We start from the raw sequence: 17,283 nt of genomic DNA, 5'->3' as shown, positions 1-17,283 counted from the left end.
AGCGTATGGCAGTGAGACAACTCTCTTGTCACCAGGAGTTCACAAGATTGAGAAAGGACAATCAACATGCAAAGCATCATAGAGACAAGGACAGAAAATTTTGGAATCTTGATGACATTATCGAGCTGTTGACCTAGTGCTGCATCTGCCTCTCTCCAGACTTCTTAATTTGTGAATAATTAGCTATCTTTACTATGTCAGCCATTTTCAGGTTTACAGACATTTTTCTTCCTTCCAGCTCAAAGCATAGCAACTGCTGCATCTACATATCATAGGTGTCGAAACTATGTCAGGAAGATGACAGAAACAATCCCTATACTCATGAAGTTGCAGACATATAACTCTTTTTAGGAAAATGAGTAGTCATCATTAATCTTTGATCATGACCATTTTGCCTCTGGCCTCCAAAGATCAAATATGTTGGAAAAAGGAAACCAGTAATGATCAGCAATTTGGCTTTGACTCTTTTTTTTTTTTTTTTTTTGGTCAATTTTATTATCTCTAAAATAAAAGTGGAGGACCTTCAAAAGTCCCCATTGTTTCTAAAATTCTATCTTTTTCAGAGGCATTTTGGAATGTACGTGTGAAAATTTGAACAATGGGAATTTATAAATTTAGACTAAATATAATAATACAACGATCAGAATTCTTCATCCTATTTGCAGTAAAGATTTGAACCTCTGAAAGTATAAGATTAAATTTAGAGGTGAATATAATAGAACTGCAAATCAGAACAGATTTACTAATAACATCAAAGGGAATGAAAGAAGCAACTCAGCTTCCTGGACATAGTTTTGTTTCTGGATGATTGGGACAAAATCACTGGTAACATTGAATGTGACACAGAATTTAAGAGGAGATGGGACACTTCACTGGTATGGACAGATAGAAGGACAGAAAGAGACCTCAGGGATTGGCATAGAGGCAGGACTGAAGGGTGATCCATAGATAATCTGCGTAACACAAAATTGCTTCACCCTCAGGTCGAACACATTAAACCTCAGAGGTAAAGCATAAGAATCTGCATTAAAAAAAAAAAAAAAGAATCTGCATTTTAATAGGAAGCTCAAGGGAGTCTTCCCTAAGCCCATTTAATTTGGGGAAGGAACCATTATTGCTCAAGATCTGTTTCCTCATTGTGTAGCCCGAGCCACACATGATTCAGTGTAAATATAAATTAACTAAATAAAAACATTTTAAATTCAGTTTCCTAGTTAAGCTACTATCCTTTCAAGTGCCCCATACGCACTTGTGGATAGGAGCTACCATATGAGGCGGCACAGACATAGAGCATCTCTACCCTCACAGGAACTTCTGTTGGACACGACAGTCTGTGTTGTGCATATAAGCTATATCCCCAGTCTATTAGCACTCCTTCCTCCAAGATCAAATGCCCTTCTATATGCTCCAGTCCCTTTCCCCATAAAAACAATCTACCCTTCTCCTTTTCTATACTAAAAGCCTGTTTCTGGCTATTTCTTTAACTTTAAAATAACAATACCAACAACAACAATAAAAATGCTATTGATCAATATTAAACATCATGAGACACTGTACCCATCATTTTATATTTACTGTAATTCTAATTTTCATGATTAATTTGTGAAACTCATTTAACATCTGTATTTTACTGACAATTACAGCATAAATCAGAGACATGCATTCATTTACTCCATTGTCAAGTATTTAATGCTGTTGGTTAGCTAATGTGTGGAAGAATGTGTGGCATTGCTATAGACACAAAAAGCACAAAAATTGCTGTCATCATATTTTCATTTTTGTGAGCACAGACAGTCAGTAGATAAGTACATAACTACTAAATAATGCGTGTATGTCAGTTTGCTGCTAAGCAAAGTATTTTGGATTGTGTAAAGAGAAAATAAGTACTGGAGGAGTAAGATTAAGATCAACCAGCTAGTAACTGGTAAAAGTGAGGTTCATACTCAAATACATATGATCCTATGATAGAATAGTTTCTTTCCAAGCTGGCAACATCCTGAATATTAAAAAAAAAAAAAAAAAAAAAAAATCCTGGGCAGCCCTGGTGGCTCAGTGGTTTAGCGCCGCCTTCGGCCCAGGGCCTGATCCTGGAGACCTGGGATCGAGTCCCACGTCGGGTTCCCTGCGTGGAGCCTGCTTCTCCCTCTGCCTGTGTCTCTGCCAGTCTCTCTCTGTGTCTCTCAAGAATAAATAAATGAAATATTTTTAAAAATCCTTACCAAGTCACCAACATTTCCTTATTTCTCCATAACTTCTTCAAAATGAAGCGACAAAATAATTTCTAGAACTAAGATGAAACAGGGTATGACTGAATTAGTGCCGGGAATTGCCAGGGATTATGCTTTCAGGAGTTAGGGAGAAGGAGCATAACATACAAATTAATTGAGAAGAAAATAATGTTCACAAAAATGTAGGTAGGATATAGAAGGAAATATGTCAGTCTTTACTCTTTCCAACTTACTCTGCCAAAAGAAGAAATATTTTGATTTTCATTTGCACTTATTCTTGTGTACCAAGTGTGTTCATCTTTGGAGTTCAGATATGCAGATATCTATTCCCTTCCTTAACTTTATCCAAAACTATTCTTTTCTTATATATTTGTATATGCAAAGTCAACACTTCTCTATTTCATGGAAAGTGGTCTAAACCTAACTCTGAAGCACAGAGTTAGGGGTTGGCACAGATTTTCATCTCAGTGATTACTGCACAGGTGCACCCACAAACCCATACACACATACTCCGTCAACAAATATGCAAAGATGTCTTGGTCTTACCCAATGTGCAAGTGTGGGGCAAGACTCACGTATTTCTACTCAAAATAATTAACCATTGCAGTACCCACCACTCTAGACTTGAAGTCAGAAACTGGGATGATTGGGGGGACACATTTAAAACACAAGAGTCTTCTGAGGCCCAGTACGTACAGCCGGCTTCCCTCAGAGCCATCTGCATGAAAGCTTTGATGCTCTCCTGCGAGCACATGCATCTCCACTCCCACCAGTGGCTGTCAGAGAAGCGGCTACACCCACCCTCTGCTCATCGTATTTCCTCCTGCTTTAAACTCTTATTATGCATCTCCCCACTAAACCAACCAACCAACCAACCAACCAACAAAACCAAAAATCTGCCAAAACCTCAATTAGTTAAGGCTTAAGTAGAGGCCAAAAAAAGGGTTGTCTTTACCAAGTTTATGAATCCCTCTTTTGTTTTTAAGGGTGCTTGCAATAACACTGGGCCCCCTGAATAATCTTAGGATAATCTTATTTTAAGGTCATCTGATTAGCAACCTTAATTCCATGCACGACCTTTTTATCGTTTGCCACATAAGCTAATATATTCACAGGTTTTAGAGGTCAAAGTATGGATATTTGGGGTGGGGGGGGACCACCATTCTACCTACTACTGCAGTTCTTTCTGCCAAAATAATAACAACAAATTATACATTACTTTGACAGTCTTTCTGTTGTTTTACTGAGAACCTTCTACCTTTGATTTGCTAGTAGCTGCGTATAACTGAGAAGTAGAGAATATGGTTCCTTGTTATGTCTTTGCTTCTCTATAAAACAAGAATTACTCAAATGTCAACATAAAATAGATATAAATGAAGGGAATCAGAGGCAATGAACCCCTCCAAGCAATCAGCCATGGGACCCAGAAATACAGTTACTCGTTTTTTTAAAAAAAATTCCTTCCTGCACACCCTGTTTCAGTGCTCTTCCCAAGTCTTCACTGGCTATCCCCAAACTTCAGTGATCCTCATGCTCACATAAAGAGAATACCGATGAGGACAGTGGGAGACTAAAATTTCAGTTCCAGCTCTGACACTGAATAACTGCATTCCCCAGTCAATTCACTTTCCATCTCCGAGATGCGGTCTCTCTCTCTCCATATGTAAAAATCAACGAATTCGACGATATCAATCACTTATCAACTGACAACCACGGTACAGATGCAGGACATGGCACATGTATAAAATATAATTCAGTCCTCAATGATCTATAATTGTTATCTCTATTTAAGAGATTAAAGAAATTGGGGCTCTGATAAGGTAAATAACATTCCCTGGATTAGCCCAGTTTATACCTAATAAACCAATAGATTATCTCATATAATATAAAATGCTCTCTTGTATGTATAAAGTATAGAATTCTCTCATTTAATAATCAGAGTGCTTTCTGCCAATCAAATGGAAATAGGTGTGAATGTGTATAAACATAAACTTACACACAATAAATAATTCATGTCTTTGCAATAAAGTCATTCTAATACCACAAATTCTAAGTGATGTATTCAAAAGTGAGGGTAGCAGAAAGCTCAATTTCCCAAGCTGCTGAGTCCTTGCTGCAGGCAGATTCTAGCTCTGATTAAATTAATGCCTGCCCAAACATAGGAACAGAGCCAACCTGAGAATCAATGTCAGCTGAAGCTTTCAGCTTTTTGGGTGCAACTTTTATTTTTCAACACAGAATATAGTCAAATTCTTTTTATCTCTGTAGAAAGTTAATAGGAGCATTTGAATCAATCACATCCATGTTGCAGACTAAAGTATTCAGAAAATGTAGCAACAAGAGTAAAAAAAATAAAAAAAAATATGAAGAAAACCATATCTGAACATCTTTATCACAAGTTGCTGGTTAAAAATTACTAGAGGCACAACCGGGCATTACTGTCTTTGAGGGTTTCTGTTCATGCTTGTCTCATTCCACCACAACCACTATTACTATACCTAGATTAAAGCCCATCTGTTATTTAAACAATGATTAAAGCTAATAATTATAAAGCATTCCAGGTAGCATATGCCATATTAGGTAGGTTTATATAGGTTTTCTCATTTTTTTAAAGATTTTATTTATTTATTTGAGAGAGAGAGCATGTGCATAAGCCAGCGGAGAGGGGTAGAGGGAGAGGGACAGACAGATTCGCCCCTGAGCAGGAAGCCTGAAAGGGGCTCTTGATCCCAGGACCTTGGGATCATCACTAAGCCAAAGGCAGATGCTTAACCTACTGAGCCACCCAGGCGCCCCTAGGTTTTCTCATTTATCTTAGCAATTTTATAAAATGGGCTCTATTATTACCCAGATTTTGCAATTGAAGAAGAATACAGGAGTTAAATAACTTGCTCCAAATTGCACAGCTAACAAGATGTGGGGTAGCTGAGTTCTCTCATTTGAGAGCTTCTGCTGTATATAGCTTCAGTTTGGTAGAAAAGTTCCATCTCACTGAACAGAAGTGCACCATTCCATTTTTGCTGCTGTTGTTTCTTTACCCATCCTTGTGAGACCTTTAAGAAAATGACACCATTTCTTTACATTTTTTCTCCTCATTTCATCTTTCACTGACCAAGACTGAAACTTTCTTATATAAGGTGATCAGTAAGCCATTTTAAGATTAATAATAAATCAGATGCAGAAAAAAAATCAGATGCAGAGAAAAAGGAGCCTTTGCACACTGTCAATGGAAATGCAAATTGGTGAAGCCACCACGGAAAGCAGTATGGAGATTCCTCAAAATATTAAAAATAGAATTACCATAGAATCTAATAATTACTCTATTGAATATTGACCCAAAGAAAACAGAAACACAGATTCAAAAAATATATGTTTATTGCAGCATTAGTTTCAATAGCCAAGATATGAAAGCAACCCAAGTGTCCATTGATAGATGAACGGATAAAGAAGACATGTTGTGTATATACACAATGGAATATTACTCAGCCATCAAAAAGAATGAAATCTTGCCATTTGCAACAATGTGGTTGGAGCCAGAGAGTATTATGCTAATCGAAATAAGCTAGTCAAAGAAAGATAAATACTCATATGTGAAATTTAACAAACAAAACAAATAATCAAAGATAAAAGAAAAAGAAACCAAATCCCCCCAGACTTTTAAATACAGAGAACAAACTAGTGGTACCAATGGATGGGGAGGATGGGTGAAATAGATAAAGAAGATTAATGGCATACTTAGCTTGATAAGCAGTGAGGAGTACATAGAATTTTTGATAATAATGTACACCCAAAATTAATATAATACTGTATTCTAATTATACTTAAATTTAAAAAAATAATATATAATAATATCCTTAAAAATGTATATTAATAAGTCATTCTAGAAGGATGGGAAAATGCCATCCAGAAACTTATTTCAATGTTTGTCATCTTTGTCATCAATTTTCACCATCACCTCCACTCAGCAAAATAGCAATCCTAAGAGTCCAGAGCGTATCCTCAACATTTATTAACACTCAATTTAAAATAAGTAAGAGAGCAATTATGCTTGGAACACTAGGTATTTTTTTTTTCTTAACTAAGCACTGATTCCAAAAAAATTGTTGGTTAACATTCATTAAGCATTTAATGCCCTGTGTGAAATCTGAAGTGTCACAGGAATGACTTCTGCCCCGCAATCTGCTTTTCAGTAATCAGGTTTATAAAACTCTGGCCTTTCTGAGGAGCTGTTATTTTATTGTCCTCCTGGAAGTCTGAGAAGTTGGAGACCTGAGATATAACATTTACTTTAAGGATATGGTTGGGAAATCCTCTTATAAACAACTGTTTAACAACTGTTCAATACAACAGTTGAGGATTATTTAAAGACCAGTGATCTAAGCATAGGTTTCTCAAATAAAGAAGGCACCAAAAATAATCTAAACTCAAGATGAATAAAGTAGCTAAGGCTCTTCGGAGGGTCCATGTTGGATCGGAGAAATGAATACGTCTAAGTAAAGACAGAGATCAACAGAAGGGTGACCCAATTAAAGTTCTTAATAACTAGGGGAATAAAGTAGAGATTCCTCAAACTTCACTGAAAATTGCAACTGGAGCTTTCTGGTGCAGTATTTCTCTATTAGGTATCCCCCCCCACCCCCCCGCCCCACATATCCAATAAAGCTAATCAGCTACAGCTCTGAATTTTATCAGGTAGGTGACAAAAGAAGACTGTAGCTTTTTGGAGAAGAAATACTAATATTAATCCCTCCTTTCCTGATTGAAAATCAGTAGCAAGACTCTAAGTTATGAATTCCTGAGTCACCACACATATTAACTTGATTATTAATATTGTCTTTGTCATTATTTCATTATCAGTACCCGTGGTGTTAAGATCTTTATGGGCATTATTCAAGCAGTTTCATTAATATCCAAAAGAGTTGCCATAACTATTTCCATTGGACTTTTGAGGATATTGAGTTTAGAAGAGATAAAATAACTCACTCAAGGTCACACAGCTAATTTAGAACCCTTTCTATCCACATCCGATATTGTCGTCTCTTTTGCCACTGAAGCTGTCCGACATGGATAATTTTGGTTAAGGGAAAATGGCTGGATGAGCTCATATCCTGAATCTGCTGCTTTCTATCATTTTGGTAGCATGGCCTCTTAGGACCTTGATTTTTTTTTTTTTTTTCACTTAATGATGAAAACACTGGAGGCACCAGTGGGTAGTCACTCAATGGGTTAACCATCAGACTCTTGATTTTGGCTCAGGTCATGGTTGTGGGATCAACCCTGCATCTGGCTCGTTGCTCTGCAGGGAGTCTGCTTGAGCTTCTCTCTCTCCCTCTCCCTCTGATCCTCTCCCCACTTGTACTCTATCTCTCAAAAAAATAAATAACCTTTAAAAAAGTGAAAACACTGGACTTCTGATGTTTGTGAATTTAATATTTTAGTGCATGTAACACTAATCAATAATCAAGAAATTCCCAACACAGTGAATGGTAAGTAATCATTCACTATTGCTCTACTTGCATGTTCAGCAAAAATTCCTTCACTATCTCCATCTGCACAATTGGGCATATATTGAAAACATAATCTATACCAAGCACTGAGCTTATATTGATAACAAAAACAGAAAATGCCCACTGTCCTGTAGAAAACGTTGATTTCATTAACAAGTTAATATTACCTATAGCAGTTTCTAAGAAACTAAAATGACTCAAGGGCAAGAGTTAAAGAAAGTGGCTCCTACATAATAAATAGAATCAAGGACAGTGAGGAAGAAGAATAAAACAGAATTTTGGATTGATGAGCATCAGGATTTCATGCCCTTTTCTGAGAGTATCCCCTTAGATTTTATTTCCATAATATCATATGACTGTGTTGCATGGGCCAACTTAATTCAGAAGTCTTTCATATAGTTATGTCACTTTGCTTTGGCACAACCTGTTGTAGTTAAACTTTTCATATACATCCATGACATTAACCCCTGGCCCTGAAGAACAAATAAAACAGTTTCAGCATTGGTCAGTGTGGTGTTCACTAAAAATATAAAATGTCCATTTTTAGTTCTCATCTTCCAAACACTGTTCTGTTTTCTCTGGTTTAAGTCAATGTCATAGGTATTTGTCCTTTCCAATTTGACCACCAGACATAAGTCTTTACCATGATCACCGTAGCTCTTATTTATTGGTATCCAGATTCCACTTGACTGGTTATAGATTGTTTGTCTCTTACCTGTTATTTAAAAGCACATATTTCTACACAGTGGATTTCCTAAGCCATAGTTGATTTCCATCCATTTTATTTAACTCATTTTTAATTTCCTTCATGCCTAGCCTTTAAAAAAATCCAATACAATATTTTGTGCTATGTAATTTGAAAACTTGCAAACTGATTAAGCTGTGATCATAGCCATGTGCAATATCTCCACTTTCCTTCAAATGTAGGATAGCAAGGAGACAATATTAGCCAGTAATTCTCAAGGGGAGGGGGAGGCAATATGATGTATTAAAAAGAAAAAAGAACAAGTACTCAGAAGATCTAGATGCATTTTAATTATGCCATTTCTCAACTTAAATCCTTCAACAATCCACCCCCCTCCTCCCCAGTGGACAGTCAACTAAAGCCCATCCTCCTCAGTAATGCTTATAAGGCCACCATGATATTCACTTCAGGGTCATTTTCTCTAGCTCTGGGTTTTGACAAATTTACTCCAGCCATGTTGTGGGTCTTCATGTTGTCTCACCTCACCCTTCTTCCTCTGTTATCCTTGTTCCTATCTCTCTTTGGAAACCTGCCAGAGTAACTCTTACCCAGTCTTCAAGATTTAGCTTATTTATTTATTTATTTATTTATTTATTTATTTATTTATGACAGTCACACAGAGAGAGAGAGAGAGGCAGAGACACAGGCAGAGGGAGAAGCAGGCTCCATGCACCGGGAGCCCGACGTGGGATTCGATCCCGGGTTTCCAGGATCGCGCCCTGGGCCAAAGGCAGGCGCCAAACCGCTGCACCACCCAGGGATCCCAAGATTTAGCTCTTCCCTCCTAGTGGCATATGTTCACCAAGAGTTCCCCAAATTTGTGTAAGATAATAAATATCTCAGGAGATTCCTAATCTATAAAACAAATGTTTTTGGAATTTCTGGGATTTGTTTTAATCAGGTTTTGGTGAGACATGCAGATACAGAAATGACTGTCATTGAAGGTTTTACATTCACAGATCCCTAGAAACAGAAATGTGGGGAAAGGTTAAAAATGGAGTAAGCATCACTAAGGGAGTCATTCAAAATAGAGTCAGAAGGACCTTGAGGAAGCAGGACCTCTGCACACCCTCTGTCTGAATTCTTGGAACACCACAGACTTTGAACTGAATAAAACTAATGGAATGCCTGGTGGCCCAGTAGCCAATCATGTATCAGACAGTTAGTCCAAATTCAGCCAGCACCGATCATAATTCTCTCATAAACGATTTAGGTAAAAACCTGCTAGTTTTTACCTTCATAAGCCTGCACATCTTGCTTGCGGTTTGGAGCACATTTTTGGGGAGACGCTGGGTCTCCCATACTGCAATGCTGAAGATCCCCTGAAAACGGTTTGCATTTCCTCCTGATTGAAGACAGGGTATCCCACACCGACCCACATGGGAGCACCAGCGTCAGCCATGAGGTAGGCAAGTGAGGGGGAAATGTGAGCAACAGTCTTTCTGGTGGTTTTCATGACAGGAAGGGGAGAAGCAAGTCAATCAAATTCAGGATTGGCTAGTTGGGATAGTTTTTGTGAATCGTGAAGTATAGGCTCTGTTTCTAGTTATCTGATCCCTGGTCCAGGAAGATGAGGGCAGGGGGTTAATGGCCCAGAGACTAAGAGCTCCACAGAGGAAGTAGTTGACAGTGTGGCTCTGGGTTGATTGTTTTGCATTTGAAAGGTGTGCTCCACCCCCATCCCCCACCCCTTGAGTTATCTCTAGGATCTGGCTAACCTTAGGAGGAGCAGTCCTTCTGATATCAAAACATCAGAAAACAAGTAGAGGGGGAGCAGGGGGGAAGGACATGACTAGTACAGTGAATTTCTTTAGGGGAATCATTAACTTCTAAAGCACCCAGGTGGAATCCCAATTCTAGTAAGTGGTGGGGTAGCTTACAAGGGAATAATCTTTCTCTAGATAACAATGCACTTCACTTGCCTTGGAGACAAAAGCAGAGAAAAACTAGAGGGAATCTTTTGATAACAACTATGTCATAGATAAGATTTATGTTTAAAGAGTCTTTCCCATAAGGGTTCTGATTTGCATTATGTGGGGCAGCTATAACTCAAGCAGAAAGAGCAATAACAATCTTATTGGATTGAAGTGCCAGAGGATGGAGTTGAGGATACCAGAGAGTCTGGAAATTAAGGACATAACCACAGAAAGTGGAGTCCCGAAATATGTATATAAATCTCCCATAAAGCTTTGGTTGACTCTGAACTGTTTGTGCACATGTAGGCTACAAGAAGCCTCAAAAGAAACCCACCACCACCAACAGAAGATTGAAAATCTGACCGGAGATCTCGGCTCTTGACACACTCTGGAGTTTGAATCACACCTATTTAAAAGGGAGTGATAAAAACTTCCACTGAAACTCTACAATAGTCAGGGCTTAGAAATAAAGACTGGATCATTAGACTAAGTGTTATAACTCAGGCTAAGGGGAAAACTGACACGGAAAATTGACACAGACATTCTGTGATTAGGTATAAAATCCAGCCTCCTCTAAAATGACGAAAATCAACTGGTACAGTCTGTGCCCAAGTCATCTCCGGTGTTGCATGCATCAGTAATCCATTTCTTTTACTGCTGAGCAGTATTCTAGGGTAAGGATGTACCAGTTTGTCATCATATGGGCTTATGCAGAGCTAACGTTTTTAATTTTGATAGGTCCTACTTACCTACTTTTTTCTTTAATGGACTGTGCTGTTGATGACAAGTCTAATAACATCTTGACCAGCCCTAAATCATGAAGACTTTCTCTTTATTATTTTTTTTTTGTCAAAAATCAGTTGGACATATTTGTATCATTCCATTTCCAGGTTCTCCAGTCTATCCTGTTTATCTGTGTGTCTATCCTTCTAGCTTACTGTAGTGAGATAGCAGGCCATAATATTTCATAGAATGATTCCTTCCACTCTATTCTTCTTTGTCAAGCTTTCATTATTGTGAGGTCAATGCAGTTCCATAAAAATTTTAGAACAATCTCACCTAGATATAGATTTTATCTCTGAATATCTTTTCGAAAATTGGTTGTGGAATAAATGGAAAAAGTAAGGAAAAAGTAACTTTGATTAAAGACTATTATCTAAAATATAGGAAGAAATCTTAAAACTCAACAGAAATCTAATAACCTGACTAAAAAATGGGTGAAAGCCCTCACAAAGAAAGATGTATGGTTAATGAATACACACGTGAAAAGATGCTCAACATCATACATCATAAAGGAATTGCAAATTAAAATAACATTGGTATATTATTCCATGCCTATTAAAATGACCAAAACACTGACAAAAGCAAATGCTACTGAAGATATAGAGCAACAGGAACCCACTTGCATTGCAGTGGGAATGCAAAATGGTACAACGTTTTTTTTTAAGATTTTATTTATTTATTCATGAGAGACACAGAGAGAGAGAGAGGCAGAGACACAGGCAGAGGGAGAAGCAGGCTCCACTCAGGGAGTCTGACACGGGACTCGATCCCGGGTCTTCAGGATCCCGTCCTGGGCTGAAGGCAGCGCTAAACCACCCAGGCTGGCCAGTACAAAACAGTTTGGCAGTTTCTTACAAAGGTAAACACCTCTTATTAAATGACTCAGCAATCCCACTCATTGATATTTACTGAACTGAAGTGAAAACTTATATCTACATAAAAAGCTGTATTCACAACTGCCAACACTTGATAGCAACCAAAATGTCCTTCATTGGGTAAATAAACTGTAATGCATCCAGAAAATGGATTATTATTCGGTGCCAAGAACAAATGAAGACACGACGGAGCCTTAAATTCATATTAGTAAGTGAAAGAAGTCAATGTGGAAAGGCTACTTACTGTATGATTCCAAATATACGACATTCTGGAAAATTCAAAACTAATGAGACAGTAAAAAAAAGATAATGGTTTCCAGGGGATAGGGAGGAGGGAAAGGGTGAATCAGCATAGTAGAGACTTTTAGGGCAGTAAAACTATTCTGTATGACACTATAATGATGGATGTACAGCATTATACACTAGTCCAAGTTCATATAATATACAACACCATGAGTGAATCATAATGTAAACTAAGGACACTGGGTGATAATGATATGGCGGTGTAGATTCACTGGTGAAAAGAAGTATATAACTCTGGTGTGGGTGCTCGTAGTGGTGGAGGTGATTGGGATGGGGAAGGGGGTGTATGGGAAACTTCTACATCTTCAGCTCAATTTCACTGTGAACCTAAAACAGCTTTTAAAAAGTAAAGCTTATTTTAAAAAATTCTCACAACTTGTCTGTAGGCAGTAATGTAATATCTGGAAAGCATTTAGAAGAGTGTTTGGCACATATTACAAAATGCTCCATAAAGTTTAGTACATAAAGAAAAAAAATTAACTTTGACTTCTATATCATACCATATGCAACCATTAATTCAAAGAGGATCACTAATATAAATGCATCAGTTAAAACAGTAAAGTTTGTGTAAGAAAACATAGAAGAAAATATTCATGATGTTGGTGTTGACAAAATTTCCTTAAACTAGACCTAAAAAGCACTATCATTAAAAAAAGGAGAGAAATGAGTTTGAATTTATAAGCACATACACTCACACATATACAACTTTTGCTTACCCCAAACACTGTTGATTGAATCAAAAGACAGGCCAAAGTTTGGCATAAAACATTTGAATACATGTATCTGCCAAAGTATTTGTATTTAGTGATAGAAAGAGCTACAAATCAGTAGTACAATAAGAAAACATAAGAAAAGATATGAACAGACATGCCAGAAAAGGAGAAATACGAATAACTAATAAGCACTAATAATAATTTAAATTATTATTCATCTGAAAAGTACTCATTAAAATCCCACTATACACTATTTCACATCCACAAAAAAGAGTTACAAAATCAACATCGATAATACTAGTAATATCCAGTATTGGCTTGTTTGTGGGGCAATGGAATTCTCAACATTTTGAGTATAAAGGTAAAATTACATGATTTCTAATAACTAAAGACAGGGTGTCATAAAATTAAATGTGCATCTATCCAATGACCCCACAATTCCATTTTTAGGTAATTACTGGGGAAATAAAAAAAAAATGTCTGCAAAAAAATGTTCATGGCAACTTTATTCCTAACAGCATAAAATTGGAAAAGAATCAAGTGTCCATCAACAGAAAAACAGATTAGGAAAAGATGGAATACCTATAAAATACAAAAATCTCATTAATAATGGGTGAACTATTGATATAACATCATGGACTAATCTAAAACAGTTCTCATAAGTGAAAGAAGCTAGACACAAAAGAATAAATATATGCAGTACAAGAGCAGGTAAAAACAACTTATTGTAATAAAAATCAGGTTATTGGTTGCTTCATAAAATTAAAAATATATCAAGGCAACTAATACATAGTAAGATCGGGAGGTCCACGTATTGTGATTCTGGATTCACAACTCTTAACTCTAAGAAATTTCATTTTGCTCCCTTCATGATCATGTTATATAAATCCTTTGCATCTATCGTCTGTGCCCGGTTGGTAAAGCCCCAAACTAGGAAAAGGGGTGGGAATTTCCTGGAAGGCAGAAAAGCAAACCTTCTGGAGTAATGGAAATGTTCTAAACTGTAACTGCTATAATACCATTTCGATTCATATGTTATTCCCTCTACTTCCTGGGATGTTTACTTTAAGTGGGTTTTAAATAAAAACGACCCTTAAGAAGATTTGTGTATATACAGTGTTTTATTAGAAAATTAAATTTAGATTAAAAATAAGATGCAATCCATTAATATACTTTATAAATAAATAAATAAATAATAAAAAATTAAAAAAATTAAAAAAAATTTACAGTCAAGAGCCCATAATAAAAAAAAGAGGCGAGGTGCTGTGTCATGATAGTACTGGACTTGTCAGTTTAGCCGTCTTAATCCCAAAGGACCCTTGGTTCTCAAACTTTGACTGATACGACCTGGAGGGTTTGACTGTATGAGAATTCAGAAAACCCAAGCTTCACAGGTTGTGATTCAGTAAAGCAGAGTTGGAGCCGAGGAATCTGCGATCTCAACAGTCACCCCATGCCAATCACCAGGCGAGGAAATGATCATCTTGACAAAAGAGAGTCTGTCTTGTTCGTTCTTATTTTATCTGACAGATCATAGATAATACCCCTCTGCACGGCAAATAAGTGGCTGACGATCCAGCACCTTCTTTGTGACCTTTAGTTCTCCTTTTTAATTTGGCCGTGGCTTCGGTTCTCCCTTTCTGACTTGCTTTCTGTGTAAACACTCTCCGCTCTGGCTTGCAGTGAAGCCCCTACCGAAGCTGCCTGGGAGGAACAGAGGTCTCCGCGACCAGGGCAGGCGAGGAGGTAAGGCCACCTGTGCCCTGCTGGAAAGGCACCGCTCAGGTGGTGAGATAGCTTCACTTGGCTCCACCTGCTGCAACAGCCAGGGCCACAGAATCCCAGAATAACCTGTTAGAAAACGCGCCCTTTGTTTTGACTGATCATTAATAAAACTCCAGCTGGCTGCTCTGAATGATATTATCGCAGAATTAATTCGCTAGTCCATCACGATGTGGACTAATGGTAGCATATCCTCAAATTTCTCTTCTCCCTCTTCATTACATGACCTCATTCCTCCTTTCACATCTTTGTCTACGATCCCACATGTTCAAAAAGCCAGATCACTTGGAATCTAAAGAGGAAGCCGAGTCTTAGTAGGAAATTGGCAAGAGTCGGGACAATTTCCAGTAACGAAACCCCAAGGGGACAGCAGCCTCCTCACTTTCCCTTCCTCGGGGACATCGAGGTTGTGCCATTCTGCGAGCACGTCTGAATTTCTAGTCAAGGCATAACCCTGCATGGCTTGCTCCTCACGGCACCCCAGGATTTGGGGCATGTGCTGCTTTGTTTTGGTGACTTGCCCACATGTTCCCTTTGGAGAAGCAAAAATTCCTGGGTGTTTTTTTTTTAGGGTTCTTGCAAATTATCTCAGCCTCATTCTAGCAATTGTTAGGTCCAGATGCTGAGCTGTCGCAGACAGTTGTCTGGCGAAGGCATCTGGGCCTGCAACCATCAAGCAGTTGTGTCTGAGTCAGTCCTAGGGCTAAATGCGTAACGGACTGTCTGGCCTGCCTGGGTCTTTGGAATGTCAGTGTCTTCTGACTCAAATGTTCAAGTAATTTACTCATCTTTCGCCACTGTTGATAGCACTTCTGCTGCAATCCCCTCACAGGCTCCGATCTACTTAAGGTGATGGAAGGAAGCATCCCATTCTGATTTGCTTCCGCAGAAGAATCTGAATTTAAAAAGGTGCTTCTGTTTGTGACTCACTTTTTAAGATATCAATAAAGTACGTGCTTCGCTGTCTTCATTTTTCCTATTTTCGTTTCCTGCATCACAAACCCTGTTATGGTTATGGCACTCACACATGTGTTTATGAACCGGCAAGGACTTCGGCTATTAGCTAAGTTGTTCTAATACGCCAGGAAGCCACACCCCTATTTTGGAAGCATTAAACAAATTGAAAAAGTATCTTTATTGGAAATCAAAACTCTGGCAGTTAATAGCATCCCCCAGTCAGAGGCACATTTTGTTTCGATGGTGGCCACAAATGCAGACAGAAATCACTCTGATTTATAGTGAGTAAGGTAGAAATTTCTGATTACTATCCTGTCTCTGCATGAAACCAATCTCCTTAGAAAGACCATTTGAATCTGGGAAATAGAGGGCAAATGTAAATATGAGTGGAGGTTAAAACTGTTGCTATGAGTATGAAGTCATAAATTATGCAGCCCGAAAATTCATTATGTTGTTTTTGTCACCAATCTCCTGAGCTGTATTACAAAAAAATCTGGAAAAATAAAAGAAAATGAGATTTAAAACAGTGAAAATTCTTCTACAAGAAAATTGGGTTTATTGTAGCATTTCCTAAGGAGATTGCCTCGATGTAAAATATACTTCTTGCACAATACCTTTTAGATGGTTATAGCTGAAAAACAGTTTTTGTGTTTTTTTTTTTTTTAGCTTATGACTTGTTTGACTTTCAAAGGACTTTATTCTTTCCTCACTTATCAGAAATTATTATGATGGTTTAAGGGAAACAACCTAGTATAGAAAGAGCCTAGTATTATTTTCAAATATACAAAGATTGGAATTCTACTGGGTGTGTTTTTAAGCTGTTTAACCAACAGGGTTACTTAAGGTGCGTTTTAAATGTTTTAGTTTACGTTTAAAAACATTTTAAATCAACACATGGATGCACTGATTTATTTACAGGCGTACGACGGAGGTACTGCAGGTTCCTCCCAGGCTACCTCAATAAAGCAAATACTGCAGGACAGTGAGTCACGTCAATTCCTTGGCTTCCGAGGGCATTTAAAAGTTATGTTTACACTATACTGGAGCCTATTGCATCATGTCTAGAAAAAAAATGTGCATGCCTTAATTAAAAATACTTCATTGCTAAAAACTGCTAACCATCATTTGAGCTTTCGGCAATGGAGGGCCTCGCCTGGATGCTGACGGCTGCTTACTGGTCAGGATGCTGGTTGCTGACGGTTGGGGGCTTTGGCAGGTCCTTAAAATGAGACAGCAGCAATGTTTGCCATATTGATTCTTTCTTTTACAAATAATTTCTCGGTAGACGGCAACGCTGTTTGAATATATTTTGCTCACAGTAGAACTTCTTTCAAAACTAGGAGTCAATCCTCTCAAACCCCGCTGCTGCTTTATCAACGAAGTTTTATGTCATATTCTGAGTCCTTTGTTGTCATTTCAGCACACTTCACAGCATCTTCAGCAGCAGCACATACCATCTCAATAAACTGCTTTC

Source organism: Canis aureus, chromosome 3, assembly GCF_053574225.1.
Source record: "Canis aureus isolate CA01 chromosome 3, VMU_Caureus_v.1.0, whole genome shotgun sequence".
NCBI lineage: Eukaryota > Metazoa > Chordata > Mammalia > Carnivora > Canidae > Canis > Canis aureus.
Note: the sequence above shows the minus strand (reverse complement) of the source record.